The sequence below is a fragment of the Pseudonaja textilis genome, chromosome 2, assembly GCF_049901715.1.
Source record: "Pseudonaja textilis isolate UNSWEBS1 chromosome 2, rPseTex1.2, whole genome shotgun sequence".
Classification (NCBI taxonomy): domain Eukaryota; kingdom Metazoa; phylum Chordata; class Lepidosauria; order Squamata; family Elapidae; genus Pseudonaja; species Pseudonaja textilis.
This window is the reverse complement of record NC_141991.1, coordinates 59,098,659-59,113,286: the sequence shown is the minus strand read 5'-3', so window position 1 is coordinate 59,113,286 and position 14,628 is coordinate 59,098,659. Positions and strand designations below refer to the sequence as shown.

Sequence of the window (14,628 nt, the reverse complement as noted above, 5' to 3'; positions counted from 1 at the left end):
TGGTGTTAAAATGTGTAACTCTGTTCTATTTCTTTAGATTTATGAATGTGCTATAAATAGGTATTCATTTTTAAAATGACTTAGATATGTCCATCTTGTTTCCTGTGCCACCTGCTTGCCATCAAAAGCTGTGCTTGGTCTGTAATCTCTTCATTAATTGTTTTCTCAGATTTACTTTGAACAGGCTGTGATAGAAAATAGGAAAGCTGTAATTTATATTGTATAGATATGGTTCCCTGAGCGTTGATAAGACAGAACTTCGATGTGATTTCTAAAGACGTCCCACATAGCATTTCTGCTTATATTCTGGGGTTTTTAAATGGGCCATATATCATCAACAAATGATCTCTTAGCTCTCATAGAGCCTCAAATCAGAAGGAGTTTAGTAGTTCATCCATCAGTGAAGATCTCAGCATCATCAATCACTTTAAAATTAAGTCTGGTGTATCTGAAGATGACTGGTCAGGTCAATTTGGGCATGGAATGTCCTGGCACATGTTGGGGAAAATGTGTAGGTATTGAAGTTGTTGCACTGATAGCTCTAGACTTGAGCAGCTCGTGCTTACAGTAGGTGTTACTAGACTTGCACAACATAAGTTGTGTGAATCTAATAACACCTTCTTTCTCAGGCTTTTCCAATTGTATTTAAAACCACAAGCTTTCATAACAACAGCTCACTTCATCATTTCTGATATTTGGTTGCTGTACATTAACATGGGTTTTCTCTTAACAATATCTTGTAGTAAGCTAAAGGAGAATAGAATAAGAAAATCCTGCTGATGATGTTACCTAGTCTGGTAACAAAACATTCAGAAACTAAATTCAAACAAGCTTGGAAAACAAACCACTGCCAAAATATCTTGTATATCAGTATTGATATCTAATGGCTATGTAACAAAACAGTAAACGTGAACTGGAGTTTCTTGCAGCATCTTTCCATTTTCCCTCTTTTTCCCTACCTAGTTCATTTTCAATGTTACCATTTAAATGTGATTTGGGGGGTTCTCTCACCCCTAAGTTATTGGGTCAATATTTTCTACACAAAATAGTCATCTATGACGAGTTAATCTTTTGGGGGACTTTATTGCAGAATACGTTTGATATATTTCTTTGGAAGAATCCAGGGAACCTGGATCAAAATTATCGTTTTATTCTCTAATAATGTGCAGAATTGGCTTTCATTGCTACATCAGAACCAACGGGCTGTAACTACAGGACGTTAATTCAGTCATTACTCATTATACTCTTCTTCTACCATAATTGCTATCACTGTCACCCTGCTAAAACTGAAGTAGACAGATAGTCAAAGGCAAATGATTGAGTGTGCTTTAAAATCTAGCACTGAAACTTCAACATAGATAGCATTCCTCTGAATTAAGTTTTGAATTTTTTTTTACTGAAGAGTAACTTGAAATGAGTTGCCTAAGTTCATGTGATCATTAACATGAATAAGGATTTTTCACAGTTTGGTGTTTTGCATTTATAGAAAAAAGCCATTTAGGCATTAGGTATTAGGTATTTTTAACTGCGTGCAACTTTATAGGAGAAAGAGCTCACTTGCATTTTTCAAAGGACCATTTTCTGAAGAAGCAAGATCAATTAAGATGTTGATTTCTTTAATGGCGAAAGTGATCCACTAATACAGGGGTGTCAAACTTGTGGCCCAGGGGCCGGATGCATCACGTGCTGGCCCTGCACCCGCCCGATTTTAGCAAAGGTGGGGAAAGTCCCGATACGTCATGTGTGATGCTGCCATGATGCCATGAGTTTAACACCCCTGCACTAATATATAGGAATGCAGCAGCAGAATTATTAAATCCTGGCAGGAAAGATTAATGACCTTCTTCACAAAACTGTTTCAAGATGAACAACTGTTTGAATGTAGGCATTCAGAGATTAGGCAAGATTATTAAGATTACCGTATTTTGTAGCCAGCAATCTTATTGCTCTTTTCTCTTACAACATCTAAATGTGTTCTCTCCATTTGGGAAGGGCCATTTTTCAACATTTGGGGATATTCCCTGTGCAGTCCACCTGCGTCATATTTCTCATTTTGGTGATAACACAATTATTCACTGTAAGATTCTACACACCATCCCAGCTGGCTCATATTTTAGCACCATTGTAGTGGGGGGCTCTGTGTGTGTGTGAGAGTCTGTGTCTGTGTCTGTGCATGTGTTTGTTTATTTCCAGGAAACAGTAGCTATTCTTAGTCTGCAAAACTATCATTTACCCTGAATTCTGTTTTCATATTTGATGGCTTGATTTTGACTTTGAAGTTGTATTCAGTAGGGAACAGGCAATAGAAACGAACTGTCATAAAAAAAGATTCAGTTTAGGAAAGGAAATTGGACACTCTGAATGTTTCTTTTTTGCACCAGAAATATTTTCTAAAGAACATTAAAGTTAAACTAAATGATAAGCAGTATGACAAAAAGTGTGGATAAATGACAAACAAAACTATACATTGCAGAAAAGAGCCTTAGGCAAAATACATATACCTCTATGTGCCAAAATACTCCTTTCTGTATTATCAAAACCAGGCAGAGTCCCAGTTTTTCCAGTTTTTCCCCCAAATCTACAGGACATGACTTTACATCTTAAATGTGTCAGTGGCAAAAGGAAAATATTGATTTTATTCTCAATGTCTCCTTTTGTCTTCCTTTCTTGTGATGGTTAATAATCCTGAGGTGTGTCTGATTACGTGTAAATATTAGTATGGCATTCCCTTTGCCTAACTCTGAGTAGCAGAACGTTTTCCAAATGTCAGTTTTCCAAATGTCAGTCGCTAAATCTCTTACAATAGAGAGCAAAGGTGGGGTGCAATGTGGGATGTTTTGTGTGTGAAGACCCTGTAGTGTTAAGCTATGCATTTTTAAATTATTCAGCATAAACAATACTAAAACTCTCTGTAGCAGTTTGCTGCAATATTTGCTTATTCTGTATTCATTTTTTTCCCCTCAGATTCCCCCCTCCTTTTTATTTAATAAAATCTTTTAAAATTGGATTTTAGTGTCAGCTGCCTTCCTTATGCATCCAAAAAAAGTAATCTTCCCTTCTAAATTGCTTGATGTATAATAGTATATACATCAATCCGGGAGAAAATAACAGAAAATAGGCTGAAGCTCGGCCAGAAGCTTTGTTGTTGGCAGCCCCCTCCCCTTCCCTTCCAGGTTATAATCCAGAGGCTGTGAGATTTCCTGAACCTTATGTCCAAAGTGGAATGGGGAAAGCTGTGGCAGCAGACTGGGTAAAAATGGAGATTGCATGTGACAGAGAAAATTAGATGTAATAGCTGAAGAGAATTAGGCTACCAGCCCTAGGCTAATTCATTGGGTGTTTTGTTTTTCCTTTCGCATCTGCCTTTGGCATAAATTATTTGTATTTGTCTTGGCCTAGATTAATGGCAACAATGGGCTTGCTATGAAAACTTGACAAGTATGGGTGCATGGGTGCACATCAGTGGGACGATTGATGTGATTATGTTCCTTACAAATCAGGAGCCAGGTCAAATTTGAATGAGAAATTACCAGCTCAGAAGACCCTCAGAGCATCAGAGAAGCACATTTGTATTAGCTAAGAATGTCTATGGGAACAGTAAGGGTCCTAGAAGTATTTTTGTGTTTTTATATATAAGTCTGATGCTGAAGCCTAGTGCTTTGCCATACAGTATGCCAATTTCCCGTTTCATTATTTTTAAATTAAGAACCAAACCAAATGAAGTCAGATGGTGCAAGAAACCTGCCAGAAAATACAATTGGCTGCAAAGATGCTGATGGCCGTAAAATCGTGCCTTCTTGACAGGAGTCTTTTATAGTTTTTTATAGTATAATGGATTTGGCCTTTCTGCTCAGTCTACTTTTCGTTTTCATGCAGGCTGTGCTTCTTGTGAATCCATCTGTCCGATTCTTTGGAAGTTCATGATCTACCTCCACCTCGATTGCTACTCTCATTTAGCCTCATTTACAGCTCTGCTGTAAGAGATCCCATCTGCTTCAATTCAAGAGGCCAAGAGGATGCATTTAGAAGTATGTCAAATTACTGAAACATATTTAAAGATATTCTCGCTGGCTTGGAAGGAATCATTATAGCCCATTATATACCTACACCAGCAGCATATACATGGGCTGAATTTTAGGTGCTTCATCCAACTCTTAATTTTAAGCCACTCGATTCCTTGGGGTTTGTGTATGTGGGAAAGTCATGAGTGTGAAGAAAAGAACAGAACACAGGTAGTCCTTGACTTACAATCATTTGTTTAGTGACCATTTGAAGTTACAACGGCACTGAAAAAAATGACTTATGCCCATTTTTCACACTTATGACAAATGCAACATCCCTGTCATCACATGATCAAAATTTGACCACTTGGCAACTGGTATTGTATTTATGACTGTTGCAGTATCCCGAGTTCATTTGATCACCTTTTGTGACCTTCTGACAAGCAAAGTCAATGGGGAACCTACGTCCACTTAACAACCGTGTTACTAATTTAACAGCTTCAGTGATTTACTTAATAACTGTGGCAAGAAAGATTGTAAAATGGGGCAAAATTCACTTAACAACCGCCTTGCTTAGCAACAGAAATTTTGGGCTCAATTGTGGCTGTAAATCAATGATTACCTGTACAGCTGAATTAAACAGCCATTCCTGTCAAGTATTACTAATGAAGGATATGTATAGAGAGAGATGGGCAGTGAACCCTTTGGTTTCTTTTCCAATATCACCAGTCAAGTCTCAGACATCTGCACATTGGATAATGATTTCTGAGCTAGAGAAGCAAGAACCTGGGTTGTCTATCTCCAGAGAAAATGCCACACTCTTAGAGGGCCTAGCCGTATAGCCCCTTTACTTTTTATTCTGAATATGAATATTCTTATATGAATAATGGATCCCTAATTAGGTCTTTCTGATGGAGAACCAAAGGTAACACATTGGCCTTAGTGGGATATATATAATAAAATACAGCTTGTGTTTATGTAATCCAGAGGTGAGCAACCCAAAGCATCACAACATTCTGTATGAGCAAAATAACCGATTCCTTGCAGCAACAAACACAAGAATAGAAATTCAATATTTCTGGAAGGCAAATGATCCCATTTCCACCCTTAATCTCCCCAACCTTCAAAAATCACACTGACTACTGAAAATAAACCATTGCTATTCTGAACAATCCTCATTTTTAAAAGCTATAAAAACCAACCCCTCCTCACTCCAGTGGCATTATTATACCACCAGAAGGCATCCTGCATTTCTCCAGCTTGTTATGGGAGCAATTTGGAATCCCCAGTCAATAAAACGTTCCTGATGTGATGGACTGTCCCTGTCCACTTACCCAACCGTATCCACTACTTCCTCAGCATTGTTAGCCCAGGGAACCACATTGAGATTCTGTGGTAAAATCAGATGCCCAGCTCATATACTGTGAAGGCAACGATAGACGTTGGCTATGCAGATTTTCATTCGTTAAAAAAGAATAGAAGGATAAAATCTTCTTTGCCTCTCAGAATGATTGTTAATTTCTTGGCAGACACTCACAACCAGGAAGGCCAGATTCTTATTAACCAGATTCATTTAAAGAGGGGGGAAAAGAGAATTGGGTTACATAATCTTTGGAAACTTCAGCAAACCATATACAGTATCAGGAAGTTCATCACAGCAAGGATACTTTGATTCTCTTGCTGACTGCCTCTTAAAATGATGAGAAAATTGCTAATTGCTTCCCTGATAGAGGAAGAATGTGCAAATGTTCCAGTCTCGTAATATTTTTCAAACTACCATTCACTTTCCCAAACTTTGAGAAATTAGTTAAAACTCTGATATTATACAGATAGAAATTGGAAAACTATTTGTCAGAGATTGGACAAATGGTATAAAGTCTCTTGCTAGAGCAGTGGGTTGGGCTAGAAGACCTCCAAGGTCCCTTACAACTCTGTTATTCTATTACAGGTTCTGTAGATGGAGCAGATTTGCTAAGACCACTAAAACCTCAATTTAACAGCTCAGGTGGAAAGCAGAGGTGTCTATCATTTCCAAATGTTGCATGAAGATGTCATTTCATAAATGATGCAAATCATGTCACTTGCCTCATTTTACAATATTTGCATGAGGGTGTCATTGTGCAATTGATGTAAATTGCTTTGGTTCGCTACATGTGAAGTTTAGTGTACTTATTGAGACCCAGTAAATGGGGATACATTAGGAAATAATTTCCCTTATTCTAGATCTCAAGTGCCAGATTGATGGAATTGTGTTCAAACATTTTTTTTTAATGACATGGGAGTGTATCCCCTCCTGTGTTTTCTCCATCCTGTGATATACTACACAGATTGCTTGCCCTGGCAATTCCATCTCTCAGAAGTCTTAGCACAGAGTTTCTCAACTTTGGAAATTTGAAGCTGTATGGATTTCAATTCCCAGAATACCCCAGCCAGCATGTTCCATACATCTCTCAGTTGCCAAGATTGAGAAACACTGGTCCTTTTCATGTAGCAAGAGACAAACGTGTTGGAAATTCCATCGTTTATAGACTTGCAAAACTTGGATTGTAATGTGACGTTGCATATTTCATCATTGTGGTTAAAAAAATCTATTAGAATTTACTTAGGGAAGAAAATATTTGTGACTGTCTAAAGGAGAGCAATCCTAAACCACTGTATTCTAGTATTATTTTTTAAAAAATCACTTCTCGTTCACATGCATTCTATTATGTTTCCATGTAATTGTAAAGTCACTATACAAATCGTGTTCTTAGAAAACTAAAACCACCAGGAAACAGTTTGAAAATGTAGAGCAAATGTCATACCAGCCTCTTAAATCTGCAGTGGTACAATTATAGCTAATATCTACTCTTGTACTTTATCCTGATTAATAACACTAATCATACATTTATGTAATACTTTTCATTGAACAAAATCACAACATGCTTTTTTTCCTAAAAGGTCATTGACTTCTTTCCCAAACCACTTCCTATTGCATACAAAGGCAGCCTTTTGCAGATCAATGCAACACCATCACACAGTAATTGTGTTTTGGTTTTAAAAGATCTAATCTGCCTTTGTTATTCCAACCCATATTTTCTTTTAATTCTTTTGCAGCAGCCAGACTTGCCGTTATTCTCTCTTCGATATTTCAGTCTGAAAATTATTAATGCAATCATTATACTTAATGGGTTATATAATTATCAAGCATGGCTATTTAAAATGGTGCAAAATTGGAGTGTGTAGTACAAAGGAAATGGGTATCTGGTTTTTTAAAAAATCAAATAATAAAGGAATGTCATATTCAGTGGCTTTCTGGGTTCAGCCAAAACTTTAAAACAATGACAAAAATCACATCAATTACCTTACTATCTAGTCCATTAGATAGTAATGGACTATCTAATCCATAACTGCTCCAATGAAATTTCAGTCTAAGAATTTAAAGAGATTTCACATGTAGTTGGATGAATCTTTTAAGAAGTATAAAAGATTATTAACCATTATAGAATGAACTTCCCCTTCATGACTTGATTACTACATTGATAAGTGGGAAAAAGACTTCATCAAAATGATGGTGCACAAGGAAACAGTTAAACAGTGCAATATTGCTCTTTCCTAGTAACTCTAGGAAAATAAGAAGTAGTTAATTCAAATCGAGTTTTCCCACTGACATTTGATGATTTGTGAACTCAGAAGCCCCCACACTATTTCCTCTTATATGAATTATGATCCTTTGATCATGTACAATATCAGAATAAATAGTTACTATTTTTATTATGGCATCATGAATAAAATAAGACCTATGCCAATTCAAGAATTTGAGAATTAAATCATATTTCATATCTTTGTCTTTTCACATATCAAATTCTTCTTCTGAAGATGTTTATCATGTTTTTCCCTAAGAATTGATCCATGATTTACTTATTCATTGATTAAATTAATATTTAAATTACGACTAAGATCTTCCCAAGTGTCATCTTTAGTTACAATATTATGTTGCTTCTTATTGCCTGATTGCCTTTGTAATAAGTAACTCACCTAAGGAACATAGCCTAGACAACATAGGTTTTTGTGGCATTTCATTAGACTTCTGTAATTTGTCACTCACCCATCTTAACTTGCGATTGTTCTGAGAACTATGGAATATTCTATCTTTCAGATCCCAGAGAAGGCTTTTGGAACAGGCTCAATTATTCTTTATTTCCATATTCTACAATCTGTCAAGCAGTTTGAAAGATTGTCACTAGGCTAACATTCAAGAACCCTTGAATTCTATAAACCCAGAATCAAATCAAACCAGGACCTGATTAGATCTCTTCAAACTGAACACATTCCCCAATAATTTGATAAATGTACACATCTTGTCTTTAGTAATGGCTTGTATTTTTTTCAAGGATACTTTAGTAATCTTTGATTCTACCTATCCACCTTTTCTATTGTCTTTCCTCCTTTATATGCCCCCCTCAACCTAGCCAAGAATATTTTTTCTAATTCAACATTGGCCCATATCGAATGATTAAAGTATATGAGTTTCTGCTTGTTGCTCATTGTCTCAATAGAACAGCAAAATTTTATCTGATCCAAAACTGATTCACAGATTCTTTGATCCAGTCCATGATACTTAGTAACATTTCCATATCCATTATTCAAACCAGCTATATCTTTTTTGTTGCTTCAATCCAACAATGCATTTATTTCTTTATATGACTTTTATACTCCTTCAGTCCAATAAGGATGCATTTGTTTAGTTATAAGGTTTAACTAGTCTATAGTTGCTGTTATTAAATGTCTTTATCCATCATGGTCTTATTTACATTTGTCATAAACTAACTCCATGGGATTAGTAACTTCTCCAGAACAATGTTCCTCCTTGTTCTTGAACCCAAGAAAAGTAAACTATCTTATATCTCTTCTCCATTTAGATCTCTCCTGAGTTAATTGTGTTGCAATGTGATATTTATTCTTTTGAATCTGAGCTTTGGGAATCAGGTATAAAAGTTTTACATTTTGTTCCAAGATTTGTTCAGATTGTTTTCCTTCATGACATGTGAAAATATATGAAACCTTGTTCTGACTGTAGCTTTCATTTATTCTGAGGAAGAAGTGGCCTCATTAGATGGATTGGCTTCCCTTCTTCTGTTTTAAAGTTTAAATCTTATGCCTTTAGTAAAATATTGACAATATGATTCCCAAACTGCATCTGGGAAAGATCTGTTGTGTTTGATCATTTCCTTATAGATACAGATTAAAAAAAACATGAAACCTATTCCCTAGATAGTTTTCTATAAGTGCTAGAAATCTGTGTGGAAAATGGTGCTTCTGTTTGATCAACAATCTATAAATGTAGCAGCATTTCAGAAAGGAATGTTTTGTGACATAAGGGCATATATATGCATGCTCACTGCCATAGGTTTTTTTTTTGCCTAATAGGCAGATGTGCAATTACATTTAGCTATTAATACCTTTGCCTGATGCATCATAACATTCCCAGAACTGTCAAATATATATGAAAACTGAATGCTGAATAGACTACAGTGTCAGTGTTCCTCTTCAAGCTTTTATAAATGCTAGCATTATGACTACTTTTTGAGAGAGCATCTTTTTTCTAGGATCTTAATCATCACAAAGAAAATAAAATAGGAGTGAGGAGCAGCTTAAAAAAACATAATGCCTTCATTCTGAGATTGGAACAGTTTAATAACATATACAACTACCATTGAATTTCGTGTATTGGCTTTAAAAATCTGCAACAACGTAAGACATGGAGAAAAAAGGATTCAACTATAAAGCATAGGACTGTGTTAGGAGGTATTCACCAATGTGTATCCCTTTTCAGATACTTTCCCAGCATAGAGGAAGAATATGGGGCATGTCCCATATTTCTTTCATATGTATTTCAGATGTATAAAGAGAGAAAACAATTCTAGATATAGGATTATTCTTTGGGGTTGCCAAATTTCAAGATATGTAGTTCTGTCCTCAATTTCCCATAGTACTAAAGATTTAGATATCTGGCTCCTGCTTATACTTGAAGCTGTTGGCCTTTGATGTATCTTTGATAAGGAGCTGCTTGTATTTCAGTTTGCCTTCAAAGAGAAGTTCAGCAAGATTGTGGTTGCCTCCCTCCCTGCCTCTCATTTTACAATCTCTGCTTTACTGCTCTGGAGAGAAAAGTGGGGTTACTGGAGGGCGGTTCTTAGTCTCCAAAATTTCTGTATCTTCAACTTCTCAGAAAACAATTTTGCATTTGCTTTGAATACAGATAAAGTCAGACAATCCCTATGGCAGAATTATAGTTTTCAACCTACAAGCTCGGCTCCTCACAACTGTCAGGGTCCTAATTGTCATTTGTCAGCAGCTAACTTTGTGGTCTCTCTGGTTACACAAGCAGAGTGGATTTGACAAGCTGTTCTGTGTGGCTTGTGAAACAATGATGAACATTTGTTCTATGTCTTGTGCTCCAAATCTGAAAAGAACTAATGCAAAAGGGCCAACTAAATGACTGAGTTGCATAGTAGAAAGCGTTTTTTTTTTTTATTGTTACCACCTTCGTGTGCTTACTAAGTCACCAAAGGCAAGCTGACACTCCATTTTTTGTCCTTTTCACAATTCCTACCACCTGTAAAGTGGAAAATAATAATACTGATGTCAACTATTGTTGTTAGATCGCCTTTATCATCTGGACAACTTCCAGGCACATGGAGTTCAGGGCACAAAAATCTTTAGCAGGAAAGATCATTATAAGAATTATGGGAACTGAATATTTGGAGAAGTCCCTTTTTAGCTCCGAAGTAATATGGCTTGCTGGATCAGAGTGGTATAAATATTCACATTTATTCACACATACACGAACCCCATCTCTCTCTCTCTCTCTCTCTCTCTCTCTCTCTCTCTCTCTCTCTCACACACACACACACACACACACACACACACACACAGAATTTTGTCTCTTCCTCCCAGTGGTAGGATTCAAAATTTTTTACTATTGGTTCTGTGCGTGTGGCTTGGTGTGCGTGGCATGGCTTGGTGGCGTGGTATGGCTTGGTGGGCATGGCAGGGGAAGGATATTGCAAAATCTCCATTCCCTCCTCACTAACCTGCTTTCCAGCTCCGTTCTCCTGTGCAGGGCAACAAAAGAAGACCCAGCCAATCAGCTGGGACTCAGGAGGAAGAGAATAGATGGGGGCATGGCCAGTCAGAGGTGGTATTTGCTGGTTCTCCCAACTATTCAAAATTTCCACTACCAGTTCTCCAGAACTGCTGAATACCACCTCTGCTTCCTCCTACACATTCTCTTCTTGGTTCCTTATTTAGGGATCAGCCTGGCTTCATTCTGTTAATGGTAACAGATAACTAGTGGTCCAATTTTCTGCAATTCTAAGTTCTGCTCTTGAAGGTAAAAACTGCATAGAATTCCAAACTGCAGATTGACCTGTGAATTTTGTAAGAAGCACAACAGACAGTACCTGCCAGTAGATAATGCCTTCAGGTGCTTTAAAGTATTGTTGCAGGTATAATTCACATTTATGTTTAAGACCATGACAGATTTATGAATAAATCTGAAAATTAAAGTAAATTAAATTGTTCCCATTTAAAGTGATTGCCTCAATTAAAATATGGGTGGGATACAGATTGTATAACTTTTACTGGGCAGCCAGATATTTTGTGGATTTGTATTACCTTAAAATTTTGTGGATTTGTACTACCTTAAAATGGGGATTTTGCTAAGCAAATACATTTAGTGAAAATAGAGAGTAATCCATCCCAAAAGGTTTGTTAAAACACTCCTAGCAATTCTCCAATGATTCCCAAGGTGCAAGTTCTACCTTTTTTTTATACTGTATGTATACAATATAATGATGGAGGGGACATAGTATATCCTGAGGATATTCTACCTACATTGCTAGAGGTCATAAATAACTAGGAAATGAAAAATGCAGACAGGTAAACTAAAATATGTTTTGTACACAGACGGGAATGTTTTGTTGTTGTTTACCAAAAGAACAGATGCCATTGAAAACACTTATGCCTTGCTGATGCAGTTACTTCTGTAAGATTTTTATATTGGATCCTTCAAATTATACACTTGTTATTTAATTACAATAGAAAGACTTGCTTATCTTATCTTCCTTTTCTTGAATGCAATAAGCATGTATCTTCTTAACATTGGTAATGTGGCATGTTTCTCAGGATCGTAACTGCAGAAGTGACAGCATTTATTTTCACTTTTTTTTTTATCCCTGGGTCATTCATAGAAGAGATTAAAGCCAGGTCTAAACAAGCAATTGAATGCAGGAAAAAAACTGATGCAGCAGACTGAATTTGGAGATGTCATTTTTCAGTGCTTCCTGTGTAATATGTAATATGACTGGATGCAATGTATACATGTGTTCTGTGAAAGAACAAATGAGTACAAAGTATATAACTTTTACTCATCCCATTGATTGTACCAATATGGTTGATCATGGTCCTAAATTAGGATACCAAAGTTCTGAGGAGTTCATTTCCTTTTTTTTAATGTGTGGCCTCAGAGAGTACTTTTGAAGGGTTCCTTCATGTCCCCAATATCTTCTTTTGAAAATTTATCTCAAAGAAGTCTCCCTTCATGATTTGCTTTTGGAATTACAAGGACCATGTAAACCCACCCCCACATGGTCAAGTGATTGTATTTTTGGAGTTTGACAACTAGCTCACTTTTATGGACATTTGCAGCATCCTGCAGTCATATGGCCTTGATTCAAAAACAATGGTTTTTGTCAGTTTCCATGGCTTACTTCTGGTTCTTTCAAAAAACACCCATTAGGGAAAATAACCATAGTATTAATAACCATAGAATTTGCTTAATGATTATTGTTTTCACTTAACAACTGTCATAAAATGGACATGACTTCAAGTCTGGCACCAGGATAACAGGTCCAATGACTTAGGACCATAATTCCAGGCTCAATTACAACCATAAGTCAAAGGCTACCTGTAATCCTTAGAGATGCCACTGTCTACATGAGGAAAGTATTCTATTCCAAGATATTTTAAATGTGTTTATGAGGGGCCCGAGTGAAAGATTTATGCCTTATTCCCCAGAGACATCCTTGGGAACTCAGAAATGATATTGGAGAACTCCAGATTGTGATCTTGGGAACATATTTAGGACCTTCGGACAGAAACATTTAGTCCCACACACCCCTGTAGGTGTGGGTGTGGGTGTGAGAGAGAGAGAAAGAGTGGGGGGAGAGAGAGAGAGGGAGAGAGAACTAAGCAGAGAAAATGTTTCTGTGGTAGGGCTTCTGTGACTCCTTTATCAAGGACAGTCCATTTCCTAATAAGATTTAGATTGGTGGTGGCAGAATTTCTCCATAGGGTAAATGGCCAGTTAGAATGGTCTGCTCCTGGAGACTTCTAAGATCCAAAGGTTCTTGAAAGGTTAGAAGATTTCCAGATTGACAGGGCTGATGTTCTTGTCAAGCCTTGTCACACTACTGAATGATGAGATGGAAGGTGTATTGGAAAGGCTATCCATGAATCCCCTCTTTGATGCTGGTGAAGCCAGAATGTCCCCTTGTTTTTTGGAGCATATTATGCAGTGGTGGGATTCAAATTTTTTTACTACTGGTTCTGTGGACATGATTTGGTGGGCGTGGTGTGGCTTGGTGGGCATGGCAGGGGGAGGTTACTGCAAAATCTCCATTCCCTCCTCACTAACCTGCTTTCCAGCTCCGTTCTCCTGTGCAGGGCAACAAAAGAAGATCCAGCCAATAAGCTGGGACTCAGGAGGCAGAGAATAGATAGGGGCAGGGCCTGTCAGAGGTGGTATTTGCCGGTTCTCCGAACTACTGCTACCGGTTCTCCAGAACTGATCAGAACCTGCTGAATACCACCTCTGATTTTATGATGCTGGAATAGTCTGTCAAGTGGCAAACTTTAAAGATAAGGGCCACTGAGCATAAATGAGAGTACTAGCTGTGCCTATTATGGAGCTGTGGAAAAAGCAAAATAATTTATTTTATCTTTTTTATTGCATTCTTGAGGTCTATCCATCAGAATTATTTTAATTGGTTAAGGGACTCCTGACCAATGGGCCAGTAATGATAGCTTCTGAACATTGAGACATTCATTGTTTTTAATGTGCTAAGTGCATTGGATGAAACCAGGCACGTCTGCAGGGGAGATAAGGAAAAAGTCAAGATGCAATTGCTAAATCAAAGCCCCACTTTTTTTTTTACATGCATGCAAAGTGTGCCATTCATATTTTTTAAAAGGGCAGTTTTTTACCCAACCACCTACACTCCCCCCTGGTGAAACTGCTCTTATCTAAGTGGAACTTCACATCATAATTGCAACAACATTTAGGGAGATCATTTTGGGAGATGTATTTTTAGTTTCTCTGACTTCAGATAGCTGCATCTCTTTGGTCTTCAACTGAAATATTGATCCTAGCCCTGCTTGGAAATTAACATATATCTAGTCCTCAGTTAATGACTCCAGTTGGGACTGGCAACTTGATCATTATGCAAAGCTGTCATTAAGTGAAACCGTGACTGTGCTTATGATCTTCCTTCAGCTTACATTGCTTTAATAATCTGCAAAGTTACTTTTTCATCAACATTGCAACTGGGGGTTATTGCTAAATGAGGCAGTCGCTAAATTAGAA

At 37.1% G+C, this 14,628-nt stretch overlaps 1 long non-coding RNA gene across 1 annotated transcript in view; it reads left to right on the top strand.

Annotated features, from left to right (window-relative positions):
• The first annotated feature begins 3,940 nt into the window (after positions 1-3,940).
• LOC148126870 (uncharacterized) overlaps positions 3,941-14,628 on the top strand; it is a 22,549-nt gene continuing 11,861 nt past the window's right edge. Inside the window, exon 1 of the long non-coding RNA XR_015741657.1 lies at positions 3,941-4,028. This is a non-coding gene — a long non-coding RNA (uncharacterized LOC148126870). The remainder of the gene's footprint in view (positions 4,029-14,628) is intronic.